Below are 13836 nucleotides of genomic sequence, written 5' to 3' on the forward strand. Positions count from 1 at the left end.
AGTTCCCCTTAACTTAAGTTTCACAATCCTTCCCTCAGTACTAGCCACCCCTACACTGCCCTTTCCCATGCCTAGCTCTGTACCTGTACCTGTACCTCCTATGTTACACCCTCTGCCACCCCATCCCCTCTATGACATTTGCATTAAATCTGTCCACCACAACTCCTCACGCAGTTGGCCTGCAGGTTTATGACAATTTATCTGATTGGCAGAGGGACAGAACACAACAAATGTTATTCCAGGCTTAGCCTTTTACTGCTTATTTCCAGATTAACCCTTTCATGGCCAATCGAACATCTTAGGCTGATGCATAACACTGTAGTGTTTCCTACAAGTTAAAAAACTCAGACTATACATACTGGAGACTTAAATCATCATAAATAATATAATTTGTTTCGCTGTTCACTTCAGTCTGTTGGGATAACTTTCTGAATCCACAACTGTAGAAATCATGTGATTTTGTAGCAAAGAGCCATGTTCAAAGTGTATTTTCACCCGAAAGGAAGTATGTCAAGATCATTGAACAGAGAGCAGAGAAGATGAAATCTGAGGGTGCAAGATCAAATGAAAAAGGTGGGTGCAAAATGACTTCTCAACCCAGTTGTTCTATAGTGTTTGTTGCCAGTCTAGCAGAATGCTGGTGACTGTTACTGTGGAATAGCACCACTTCACACAGTCTTCCTGGATGTTTTTCTGGGACTATATCTGCAAGATGTCTGTTGTTGACAATAAATACCAACAGGGAAGTTACACCTCATGCAAGCAACTCATAGTACACCACATGGTCCCCTACATGTACATCTACATGATTACTCTGCAATTCACATTTAAGTGCTTGGCAGAGGGTTAATCCAACCACAATCATACTATCTCTCTACCATTCCACTCCCGAACAGCGCATGGGAAAAACGAACACCTAAACCTTTCTGTTGGAGCTCTGATTTCTCTTATTTTATTTTGATGATCATCCCTACCTATGTAGATTGGTCTCAACAAAATATTTTCGCATTCAGAAGGGAAAGTTGGTGATTGAAATTTCGTAAATAGATCTCGCTGCAATGAAAAACGTCTTTGTTTAATGACTTCCATCCCAACTCGCATATCATATCTGCTACACTCTCTCCCCTATTACGTGATAATACAAAACGAGCTGCCCTTTTTTGCACCCTTTCGATGTCCTCCGTCAATCCCACCTGGTAAGGCTCCCACACCCCGCAGCAATATTCTAACACCGGACCTCTCCACAATATCGATAACATTATCTTGTGTGGATGCTCAAAAGTCTATGTGGCACTGCTGCTTTGTTTGGATTAAAGCATTCCTTTCCGTTCTTTCTCTTACATTGGCATAAAAACAAAATTTCTAGTCATCAGTAACAATACAGGTTAGAAATGGTCAGTGGTATTCACCCACTAATCAAGAACAAGCAAGAGGGTAATGTACATACAGCCAACCACTGATTTATATGGTTTGGCATGTGGTACCCATATGCTTTATTGTTGAACCTTCTCCTTTGTATTCAAATGCTGCACAGTGACGGAATGGTCATACTTCATCACATTTTCTGGTTCTTGAGTGCAATGATGTGCATCATCGTGGATTAATGCATTCAGATGATCTTCATCAAATGCTGAAGGTCTTTCTGAAAATGGAGGGTCAATAATGTCAAAACAATCATCCTTTAAATTAGAAAATCTTTCCTTGCCATGCTCTGTCCCATGGCAATATACCCATACATGGTGAAAACGTTACCATTGAAACCACATATTCATAAACACCACTGTTCTCATTTTGCCCACTTAGCCATTTTAAATTAAAATGTAGCAGTGCTTTGTGTCAACATAATATTCATAGAATGACAATTTACCTAAAAGAATGTGTCCACATTAAGTGAGAACAAGGTAATGTACTTCGTAAAAATGGTGGAAAAGACAACTGTATCCTTTGATCCCTAGGCATATGAACTTGTCTTAGATCACATGTAATGCCCCCAACAACACAAAACACAATGATGGGAAAGGCTGACTTAAAGCATACATTGTGTGCTCACTCTTACATTATTGGTATCGGCTGCATAAGTAACAATAACACAGTGCACAGTGTTCACTTAAGACGTCTCTCTGTTTTTGCTCCCAACATTTAATGTTCTAATGATGTACCAACATCATAATGCATTGATGATGGGTGGTTTAAATAAAAAATATGTACAAATGAAAAGAGCTTCGTGACAAGGCTGAAGATATATCGGTACATAGGACACTGCATAGAACTATATGGAACATTGTAGATGTAACTGTAGATGTGCTCCAAGGAAGTGTGTGGGGCCCTTGATATTGATGTTTTATATTAATGACATCACAGACATTCTTCTTCTTTTTGTTTTTCTGTTTGGGGTATCTAATGACCACATACTAATTTCAATGCTTCCTCCTTTGTTCTTCTTCCAGGTTTCCTTCGTCTTCACTATCTATCCTTTTTTCTTCCTCAGACCATTCTGACCCTGTCTTCCTCTTCTTCTTCCTGCCTTGGAATGCTTCCATTTGCAACACTTTCTTCTTGAAATCCTATCATTCTGCTGGGTCTTTTTCTTGTATTTCTTTCCAAATCTTTCCTAACTACTTGAATCTGTCCTGTTCTTGACATCTTGTCCCAAAGATGCTTAACAATATGTTTGGTTAACCTGTTGCTGTTCACTCTGTATAAATGTCCAAAAAATAATAGTCAGCTCTTCTGCAGCATTTCAGTTGTTTTTCCTATGCTGCAATATACTTTATAACTTCTTAATATTCATACTTATGGATTTCCTAGCAGTCTGAGTATTTTTCAAATGATTCTTAATTCTAGGACTTGAAGTTTGTATAATTCATAATTCAACATTAAACATTCACTTGCATAGAGACATTCTGGTTTTACTACTGTGCTGTAGTGCTGTATTTTCAAATTTTTAGACACACACATCTTGTTGTAAATGTTCATGTTTATATCATATGCTTTCTCCATTTTACATACTCTTTTGTCTACAGCAAATATTTTTGAAGCCATTGCCTTGAATCTTTCCTCACAAATATTTAAATTTATAAACCCTCTTTATCAGTTCATTATCTGTTACTAGGATTTCTGGGTCATTTTTTTATGTTTGTCCTAAAAAAATTTTTCTACAGAAACTTTTAAAGCTGCTTTGTTAGGTATTCCTTCTAAGAGGTTGATTTGTATTTCTGAATTTGTTATATTTTTATAAAGAATGGCATAATCATTTGCAAATACTAGACACTGAATTTCAGTATCTCTTTTTCCTGAAGTCTCCAGTCTCATTGTGACAGCTTATGTTCTTTGCCTTTTGTTTCAATTATCTTACTATTTCCTCTAAGATGCAGTTGAGGTGGTGTGGAAACATGTTGTCACCCTGCATAGGAGCCACTTTCCAGTCTTCTGGAATCTTTTCAGTTTCCCATATTTCTTCAGACATAATCTGAAGGTTAGTTGTCATTTCTGCTTGACACCAGTTATGGTTGAGATGATTTTATTTCTTCTCCACTGGCTTTGTTGTTTTTCATGGTTTTTTGTTTGTTTGTTTGCTGTAGGTGGTAGATCAGCCTCCATGTTTTCATCAAATATCTGGAAATTCTAGCTAACAATTCAGTTATCTACAGTTCAAGAGTTGATCAAAGTACTTTCTTAGTAATTTACATGTATGGTTATTGCTTAGGCCTATTTTACCATTTTCGCCTGTGATACATTGGAGCATGGTAGCCCTTTTTCAATAAAACCATGACTGTATGTATGAGAGCTTTTTTTCTGCTCTAGTACGCAATGATTGTTTTTTGTCACTAATTATGATACTCGTGTCATCTGCAAATAGTAGAATTTTGGCTGAATTGTCTGGAGCCTGTGTATCATTGATATAAATTAGAAACAACAACGGGCCCAGAATGCTGCCCTGAGGAACACCTATTTAAATTTGTTTTGGTTCAGATATGGGTTTAAAATTGTGAAGATTGTTGGATGACCTCAGCTCAACAATTCTTCTTGCGATATTTCAGAGAAATGGCTATTTGTAACAGCAGATTAAGAAAGCCCTGCAAATAAAAACTGCAGAAAAATCACAGGAAAAGGATGAGGAAGTGGAAAGTGAAGTGAAATCTACAGCCTTTCTCCCATACGTGGATGATATTTCTTCTAAAATTGCTGGAATCTTGAAGAAACATAAAGTGGATGTGATATTCCGCCCACCCGCTAAGACTGCAGCCTTGTTGGGATCTGTTATGGATGATCTGCTCTTGCAAAAGGCAGGAGTTTATGAAATCCCTTGTGAGTGTGGAAAATGTTACATAGGGCTACCATGTGCACTGTACAGGAACGATGCATTGAACACCAGCGGTACACACGTCTTCTTCAGTCCAACAAATCAGCAGTTGCTGAACGTTGCATTTCTACTGGCCATGCCATGGATTATGTAGATGTTAAGATTTTAACTACTGCTTCATCTTTCTGGGACTCAGTTGTTAAGGAAGCTGTAGAAATACAACTAGCCGACAACCTGCTAAACCGTGACGAAGGATTTCATCTTGACAATGCTTGGAAACCATTTATTTCACACCTTCGTTCAGAAAGAATTTCTGCATCTTCACTTCTGACAGATGTTACCTCTTTTAAAGATTAATTATTTATTTACAAGCACGGTGGATTCGCAGCAGCACTATTTTGTTTGCACTCTGCGCTTATATGTTTATCTTTGCTATATAAATCTTAACTATGACTAGTGCAGTAGTGGCGACTTTGATATCTTTGACGCATGCGCTTTTAATCCTCAGCAGCTTTGTATCACATGACTCTCCATATAAATAGGCATGCGCAAATGCTATGAACTCAGTCTCCGACTTGCCTTGAAGTCTGCTGGGAGGTTTCTAGCTGAAATATTACACGAAGAATTGTCGCTATCCCAAGTGCACGCGCGAAAGATGATGGAACAATTTAGTTGTTTACAGTTCAAGAGTTGATCAAAGTACTTATTAGTAATTTACAGGTGTGGTTATTGCTTGGACCTATTTTACCATTTTCATCTGTGATGTAAATACATTGGAGCATGGCAGCCCTTTATATGATTTTTAAATGTCTGACACAGAGTTTGGAAGGATAACAAAGATTCTCCAACTCATCCTTCCTGCAGACATTATTGGTATTGTAGTAGTAGTAGTATTAGTAGTAGTAGTAGTAGTAGTAGTAGTAGTAGTTGTTGTTGTTGTTGTTGTTGTTGTTGTTGTTGTTGTTGTTGTTGTTGTTTTTTAACAGTCATAGAAAACACACACACACCTAAAAGACCACTTTCATTCATTCAGTATAAAAGGGAGAATTGTTATAATTCCAACATTCCTCTTCTGTGTCTCACTGCATGTATAATTTATTGAAATAACTGCCCTTTGGAAGCCTATGCATCAGCAGGACAGTGTGGTGACCCACGGAGTACCTATTACCACAGCCAAGCACATAGTTTCTCACTGAAAGCTGCTGTTAACTCTCCAGTGCTGAAGGTGCATATTGTTCCATGTCGAAAATTCACCATATAAAAAATGAAAATAAATTTAATGAACAATATGACAGGTTGTTTTATGTTATTATTTTCATACTGTATTAATGACATTTTTAAAAATGTCATTCATTAAGAAGGCATCACTCCTTTGAAGTGGTATGTACAAGCATATTGCATGAAAGTAGTGTGCTAATTGACACTGTCTAAAAGTTTCCTTTTTACACAGACCATGAATGTGGCTTTCTGTTTCTTCGTAATGTCTTCTTAGATTGATTAGAGGCTCAGTATGGCAACAGTGTGTGTTAAAATTAACATATGTTCCAGTCATTGCAGCCATAATGTGGGAATAGTAGAAGGAGCACATCACTAAAGCAGTAAATAAAGTTATTAAGAGATGCTTTCCTCTCTGTGTGTACAGTTGCAGCTGCTGGAAGACGGCGGCAACTTGAGGAAGATGCCGTACCCAGTAAAGAAGCAAGAGCTGGAGGTGCCAGGCACTCAGTGGGTGAGTAGTAGTGAGAGCCCACAGTGGGAGGCTTGTGAATCAAATGTATCAGGACAACTATTAGTGGACATTAAGAGGGAGTGTGTCCACCCTTCTCCTTTATGGTGGCTTGAACTCTTCTGTTTGTACTTTCATTGAGACGTCTGAACCTCTGTGAAGGAATGGCAGCCCATTCTTCCTCGAGAGCTAAACCCAAAGAAGGTAGAGATGTTGGACATCAGGTTTGGAATGATGTCACCATTATGACTCGTCCTGAATATGATCCACTGCTTTCAGGTTGGAACATTGGCACGCAAGTTCACTTCAGGAATGTCATTGTCCATAAACCTTCGCCTCACAATGCTGCTCAGTGACAGGTGGCATTGTTGAGCTGATTGTCAGTCTTTGTGTCTGAACACTTCCTCTGCTGTAGACAGTACACTACCGTCAAATACATAATTATCCTTCTGAATTTAGCATTTTCTAAAGTGCAATAAGAGGACAACAAGTTAACGATGAGGAATTTCATACTGTAACACTGCCTCCTCTTCACATGATTGTTGGTACTAAAGATGATGGCAGGTAAAGTTCAGCCAGCATTCAGCTAACCCAAATCCTTCAGTCACATTGCCATGGAATATAGAATGATTCGTCACTTCACTCCTAGTCCCCTGCTTCCAGTTGTCCACTGTCCAGTGGACATTGCTCATTACGTGACCTTCAGTATTGTTTAGTGTTGACAACAGGAGTGTGCGGTTTTGAGAAACTGCTCAGCCATTGCAACCAGGACTGTGGAGAGTGAGGGGTGGCCATGGGGCAAGACACATGAGCCCCACCTAAAAATATAGCAAACCAATTTTATTAGCAATGTAATGTAAGTGGAGTGGCTCCAAATGTTTGTATAAGTTAAACGTGTGTGTGTGTGTGTGTGTGTGTGTGTGTGTGTGTGTGTGTGTGTGTGTGTTTCTCATGCCACCACTTGGTAGCTTGGTAACACTGCCCCCCCCACCCCTCCGGGGGCACGCCATTCCTTGGTGGGTTCATTCTTGGCTACCATGGGGCCCCAGGCTTTGCAGCACCTTTTCCCTTTTGTGTTGTATGTCAATCATCTTGCTGTTCTTTTTCCCCTTGGGGAACATGTCTGGGGTATTCTTGGGAATGTCCAGCATTCTGTCACTGATGTACAAACAATCTCACCTTTGTCTTCTGCTCCATTTTCCTTTCTCTGTTCCCCTTCTCTTGTTCCTCCGCTTCTGCGTTCGAGGGTCCTCTTTTTCTCTTCTTGCTCCCTGTGTGCTCCTAAAGGCTGGCCCATGCATCTGTGCATAACAGGCAACTGGGTGACTCATAATTCCCAGCCCCGTGTTGACAGGTCGGATTCTCTCGTTCCTCCTGCTGTAGGCCAGTCTCAGGGTGGGGTGTGTGCGTGAGCAGTAAACTTTCCAAATTGCCATACATTCCAAACCCAATGTGCTGCTACCAATGTCATCATTTTAACCACTCTATAACATCTTGTCAACACCCAGCCACATGTCACCTGTGGTAGGGATGCGCACGAGGGCGATCGTCCACCTCTATCTCCCTGCTGTATCAACTGCAAATGCGGCCATGCGAATTCATCTTAGGAGTGACCAGTGTATCTTGGTGTGCACGTTGTTCAAGAGATCCAGTTGAGGGAAAAGGTGCCTTATCCAGTTACTGAGTAGTCACAAACCCTGTGTTCTCCTGTCTGGCATCTATTTCTGTTTTTGTTACCCCTTACTCCATGAAAGACGTGGCCAGGCAGACATACAACCTCCAATTCAACTCTGAGGACATGAAATTGCCCAGTGTCAAGGTAGCATCGCCATCCCTCTGTCCTGCTTTGCAAGAAACCGTCGAACTCTTGCCTCAAGGGCCCAAGCAACCAGCTACACAACCGGTAGGCCGGAAAGGCCAGAAGGAGTACTCCCATGAAGACTTACTCTGTCCCTCCAGCCAAACAACACTTGAGTCATCAACTGGGAGGGCTCGAAGAAGTCCTCCAAAGGCAAACAGTCCTCCTTTTGCCACCCTGAACATCCTCTTTGATGGTGTCGGCACATAATACCTTACCCCGGCCAGCCTCCATGATGCCGATGTTAACTAAAAACTGTTTTTCGGCACTGGACTCCACAGACAGCCCGCACAAGCGATCTGATGTTTCTGTCTGACTCCATCGAGCAGGATCCTCCTGTGTCTGCACTCTGTAGTAGCACCTCTTCCTAGGCTGTCACTCAGCATCTGCCGAGGTGACACCCCAATGTCTGTTCATCATGACTGTTCTCCAATGAAACATTCACCACCTTCGGTCCCACAATGAGGATTTGTGACTGCTTTTAGTGTTGAAGCACCCCCTTGTACTCTGCTTTCAGGAAACGAAATTGTGCCCTCATGACCACTTTGAGCTTTCAAATTTCTTACCGATTTGCTTTGATCTTCCCTGTTGTAACCATGACCGGAATGGCTGCAGGTATGCTGTCAATGAAAGTGCAGTGGTACCGAATGGGAGCAGTCCGCAAACAAACAAGACAGATGAACAGGGAAGGAAAAACAGACGCAACGACAGATGACTGAGCAAGATACTGAGACACAAAGACCAACAACAAGCAATAAGCAACGGGGTCACAAGTGAAAACCTCATAAATCGACAAAGGCCACTCGTACATGGAAAGGACGTCTGAGGTGTTCATGATGGCCAACCCAGAGGCCATGGCAGCTGAGGGAGCTGCCGATCCATCTGGGGGCGGGGAGGGCTGGTGTCAGGCTGGCAGGGAGGCAACAATTGGGGCAGTAGTGGTGACTCAAGGACCACATGTGTACCTGAAGGAGGTAGTGGTTGAGGAGTTGGTGCGGGAGTCCTGCAGGGGAACGTGGGCGGAGCTGGTTATGATGGCAGCACTCCAACCCTTTCAGCGTGTGCACTGATGTCACATGCCACCCATGGGTTGCGATGACTGGCAGGTGTCCAACCCGCCTTGCTCCTGTAAACGTGGGCCCACACTACTGTGCTGGGGCCGTAATGCTGAGAGGGCCAAGAGCGGGGGCAGGAAGAGGATGGCATCAGCAAATGCAGCAGGGTCTGTGGCTGTCACCCATGGAGGATTTCCTCTGAACTACGTCCGTCAATTGGCGTGGTGTGATAGGTGCTCAAGAACAGGGTGAGGGCCGATGTGGTTGGAGATGTTCAGACTGCCTTTGTCAGCTGTATAAACGTGTGGCCAAGCCTCTCTGCTGCGCCATTGGAGGATATGTTTGATACCATTGGCCAGACTGAAGTCATGGAAGGAGGACACCATGAATTGGTGGGCCATTATGGTAGACCAATGTGTGAGGCAGGCCCTCAGAGGTGAGAACCTGGGCCAGGGCCACGAGTGTGGCCTCCTTGGCGGTGGGCGAAACACGGTCAACATATGGGTATTTGGAGTAGGTGTCAATGATAAGTAACCACACAGACCCCAAAAACAGGCACTCAGAATCAAGATGGGTGCGATGCCATGGCTGGTAAGGTACAAGCCAGGGTGCAAATGACTGAGGAGGGGCTTGCCTGGTGACGTGCACACAAAGTGCACCCACGGATGAGCCGGTCAACATCATCATTGATGTCTGGCCAATGCATGTGCGAATGAGCCAAAAATTTCATGTGGGACATACCCCAGTGCCCACAGTGTAACAAACTGAGCACTTGATGCCACAAATCTGGAGGGATGTCCACTTGATGGGATCAGACTCCATGGCTAACAGGAGGACATCATCGACCATGGAGAGACTGTGGTACAGTGTGTGCCAGGGGCTGAAGTTGGTCCACATCCAATGAGTAATATAGATGGGCTACCAGTGGACCACATAGCGGAGGACCTGCCACAAGACAGGGTCTCGGTATATAGCCGTGGCAATGTGGCAGCCATAAGAAGCAGAGCATTCAGCGTGTCCTGGTGGGTGGAATCAATGTGGAAACAGAGGACCATCTGTTCATCAAACACAATTTCAGGACCTGCTGGGAGATGTGACAAAGCGTCTGCATTAGCATCATAGGCGGTTGGCTTATACTGGATGGTGTAAGTGTAATTCCATAACAATAATGCCCAGTGCTGGATACGATGAGCCGTCCACCCTGGAATGTGGGAGTGGAGCCCAAAAAGCATAACTAAGGGTTTATGGTCTGTCAGGAAAGTGAACTTTGCTCCAAGGAGATAGTTGTGAAACTTTTGGACGCCGAACACTATTGCCAGGGCCTCCTTCCAATCTGGGAGTAGTTCTGTTGTGCTGGGGTAAACATCTTAGAATCATAAGTGATGGGCTGTTCAGAGCCATTGACATTCTCATGCATGAGGAGGGCCCCAATGCCGTATGCTGATGCATCAGCTGCCACAACCAAGGGGTGGTCCGTAAAGAAGGAAGTAAGGCAAGGGGCAGAGTTAAGCATCACCTTTAAACAGAGAAAAGCCTGGTCACAATCAAACTGTACCCCTTTGTGACACAAGTGAATTAGGGGTTGAGCTACAGAGGCAGTCTGGGGTAAGAGCTTCAAGTGATAAGTAACCTTGCCCAAAAACACCTGGAGTTCAGATAAGTCCTTGGGATGAGGTGGGCCTTCAATGGCCACAACATTATGACCTGAAGGGCAAATGCCATCTTTGCTAAGCCAGTGGCCTAAGTATTCCACTTCTGGTTGAAAGAAAAACATCACATGTCTAGCTGACAGTGTAAACCTGCAGACTGCTGAGTGTGAAGTAAGGCACTGAGGTTTTGCAAGTGTTCCTGGCGGGAATGACCTGTACCCAAGACGTCATTCAGACAATTCCTGCAGGGCTGCCTAAGCTGCGCCAGGAATTGCTGGAAAATGGCTGGCACCGAATAGTCAATAAATGGTAGGTGCTTGTACTTGTACAATCAGAAAGGCATGTTGATAATCATGATGTTCCAGGAATTGGCATCTGAGGGTAACTGGTGGTATGCCTCAGCCAGGTCGATCTTTGAAAAGTTCTCTCCCTCGGCTAGCTTGGTGAGAAGGTCTTCCTGTCAGGGAATGGGGTAAGTGTCTATGAGGGGCTGAGCATTGACAGTAGCGCAATGTCCCCACTCAGCCAAAGAGACCCATTGGGTTTCTGTATGACCACCAAAGGTTTCGCCCAGGCACTACAAGTCACAGGCTCCAGAATGCCAGTAACCTGGAGCCGATACAGTTCCTGCTTGACCAGAAGGGGTGGGGCCCAGAAAAAGTGAGGCTGCACTTCCAGCCGAAGTGTGATGTGTGCCTGAAAATCTGAATCACATCCGAGATCTGTGACAAACAATGACACAGAAGCTGAGCACAGATTGCCCAGGTCCTGAAAAAGAACAGCTGTGGAAACGACCTCAACTTCATCAGAAATTGAGAAGTTAAACAGTTGAAATGCATCCAGGTCAACAATATTCGAAGCCAATGGATAGTAGACGACAAATTGGGTAAGGAGCTGGGGAACGTGTTTGTAAATTGCCTGGACAATGAACTGCCCATGAAGGGGAATTGAACCATCTCTGGAGGTGACCAACTGCTGAGAGGTAGGTGACAACTCAAGAGAACCCAGTCACATGTATGTTGCCATATTAATCATGGAGACAGTGGCCCCAGTGTTGACCTGAAAACTGTCATCCTCCGTGAAAAGGCTGAATGTGAGGAAAAGCTAAAAGCTACCGCACCGATGGGTCATCCAGTGGGACAATCAATTGCAGAGCATGTATGGTATCTTGAGGCCCAGGAGGGGCAGGACTGAAGTGAGTCGAGCAACTGCGACAAGCCGATTGAATGTTGCCCTCGTTGTCACGCAGCATACACCCCCCCCAGGGGGTCCACAACTCTTTTGTGGACACGTGCGTAGCGAGCACGGGACCCCGAGCTAATGTGGCCCTCCTTCTTTTCCGGGCTGCATACCTTCCCTTCCCTTTCCGCATCCCTCCCCGTCCCCCATCTTCGCCCCCCCCCCCTCACCTCTGTCTCTTTCCTTCCCTTTCTCCCCCTCTGGGAGTATGGTTTGTGCCTACGTCCGGAGACGGACGCTCGAAACTGTTCCAAATTCCTTGCTTTTACACTTGCAAGTCCTCGTCCTTCCTCTGTCCTTCTCTTTTCCTTCCCTCTTCTCCTTGCCCTTTTCTCCGCTGCGGCGTTTGAGACCCCCTTTTCTTTCCTTTCCCTTTCTCTTTTTTCCTCCCTGTGCGTGTCTGAAGGCCGACCCACGCACTTCCATGCGTAACCGGTGACGGGGTAACGCGTAATTCCCCGCCCCGGGTAGACAGGTAGGACACGTACGTACCCCCTGGTAACGGCCAGGCCCAGGGAGGGGTGATTACCCGAGCTGATACCTTCCGAAAGTGCCGATTGGTCCCTCCGTCCGTTTGTCGGGAGGTGTGACCTGAGGTGTGAACAATCACCTAAGGCGGGTGTGCCCTCAGTGAGGGCCCCCACAAGGGAGGAGCGCACCACGCACCATCGGAGACGCCGGTAATCATGGGGGATTCTTCCGCAATGGTTTCCTCACCTTCCACTATGTCTGCTCACAAACGTAAGTTCACTGAGTCTCAGCCACAGACGGTTCTTCCATCGTTGCCACAGTTCCTTGTTGTTTCTCGGTCTGACGAAGGTCACGACTTTTCCACGGTCAACCCTTTCATTATTCAGAAAGGTGCGATGCAATTGCGGGTCCTGTAAAGTCTTGTTCCAGATTACGGAATGGTACCCTGTTGTTAGAAACACACAGTGCCCTCCAGGCTCAAAAATTGCTGCGTACTTCTCTGCTCCACACCTTCCCTGTCTGGGTGGAACCGCACCGTACCTTAAATTCCTCGCGTGGGGTCGTTTATACACGCTCCCTCGATGGATTGTCTGACGAAGAAATTCAGCACTACCTGTCTGACCAGGGCGTCACCGCTGTTCATCGGGTTATGAAAAGGGTTGACTCCAACATCATTCCAACCCGCACTGTCTTCTTGACATTTGACAAAGTTCAACTCCCATCAAAAATCAAAGCAGGCTATGAGATAATTTCCGTTCGCCCTTATGTCCCAAACCCTACGTGTTGCTATCGATGTCAGCGGTTCAATCACACCAGCCAGTCCTGTTCCAATCTGGCCAAATGTGTTACGTGTGGCAAGGATGCCCATGAGGGTGCTTACCCACCTCCATCCCCTCACTGCATCAACTGTATGGGTGACCACGCTGCTTCCTCTCGAGATTGCCCCGTTTTTAAGGATGAAAAGCTCATCCAGGAAATCAGAGTGAAGGAAAAGGTGTCGACCTTTGCTGCTCGAGTCGACAGCCCACCGTGCCTCAGAGAGGAAAGTACAGCACTGTCCTTGCTTCTCCTCGGCCAACAAAGGAGGCGGCCACGCAGACTTGCGACCTCACATTTAGTACCACGGTGGTCAGATCGGCCAGCGCAAAGATCGCCCGTTCAACCTCACCACTTCCGCCTGCCGACTCTATGGCTCACCCTTCGTCGGGTTCTGCTAAATCTCGAGCCCAAAAGTCAGACGCCAAAGTCTTCGAAAAAAGAGCATTCTCGTGAAGAGTTTTTACGTACTGCAACTTCACAACCATCGGTTCCTCCTTCATCTAAACATCATACCTCCAAGAAGGCTACGAAGAAACACAGTTCCTCTCCTTCTCCGCCAAGGCGTGTCCCATCTACAGCACCACCTGGCGGAAATCGCCCTCGGCCATCTTCTGTGTCGCCGAGGCGCACTGCTGGTGGCCGGTCAACTGGCCGATCGTTGGTGGCAGGAGCTGCTCCTGAACAACCTATGGATCAGGATCTTCTGCCTTCGACTG

The sequence above is a fragment of the Schistocerca piceifrons genome, chromosome 4 (genome assembly GCF_021461385.2).
Source record: "Schistocerca piceifrons isolate TAMUIC-IGC-003096 chromosome 4, iqSchPice1.1, whole genome shotgun sequence".
NCBI lineage: Eukaryota > Metazoa > Arthropoda > Insecta > Orthoptera > Acrididae > Schistocerca > Schistocerca piceifrons.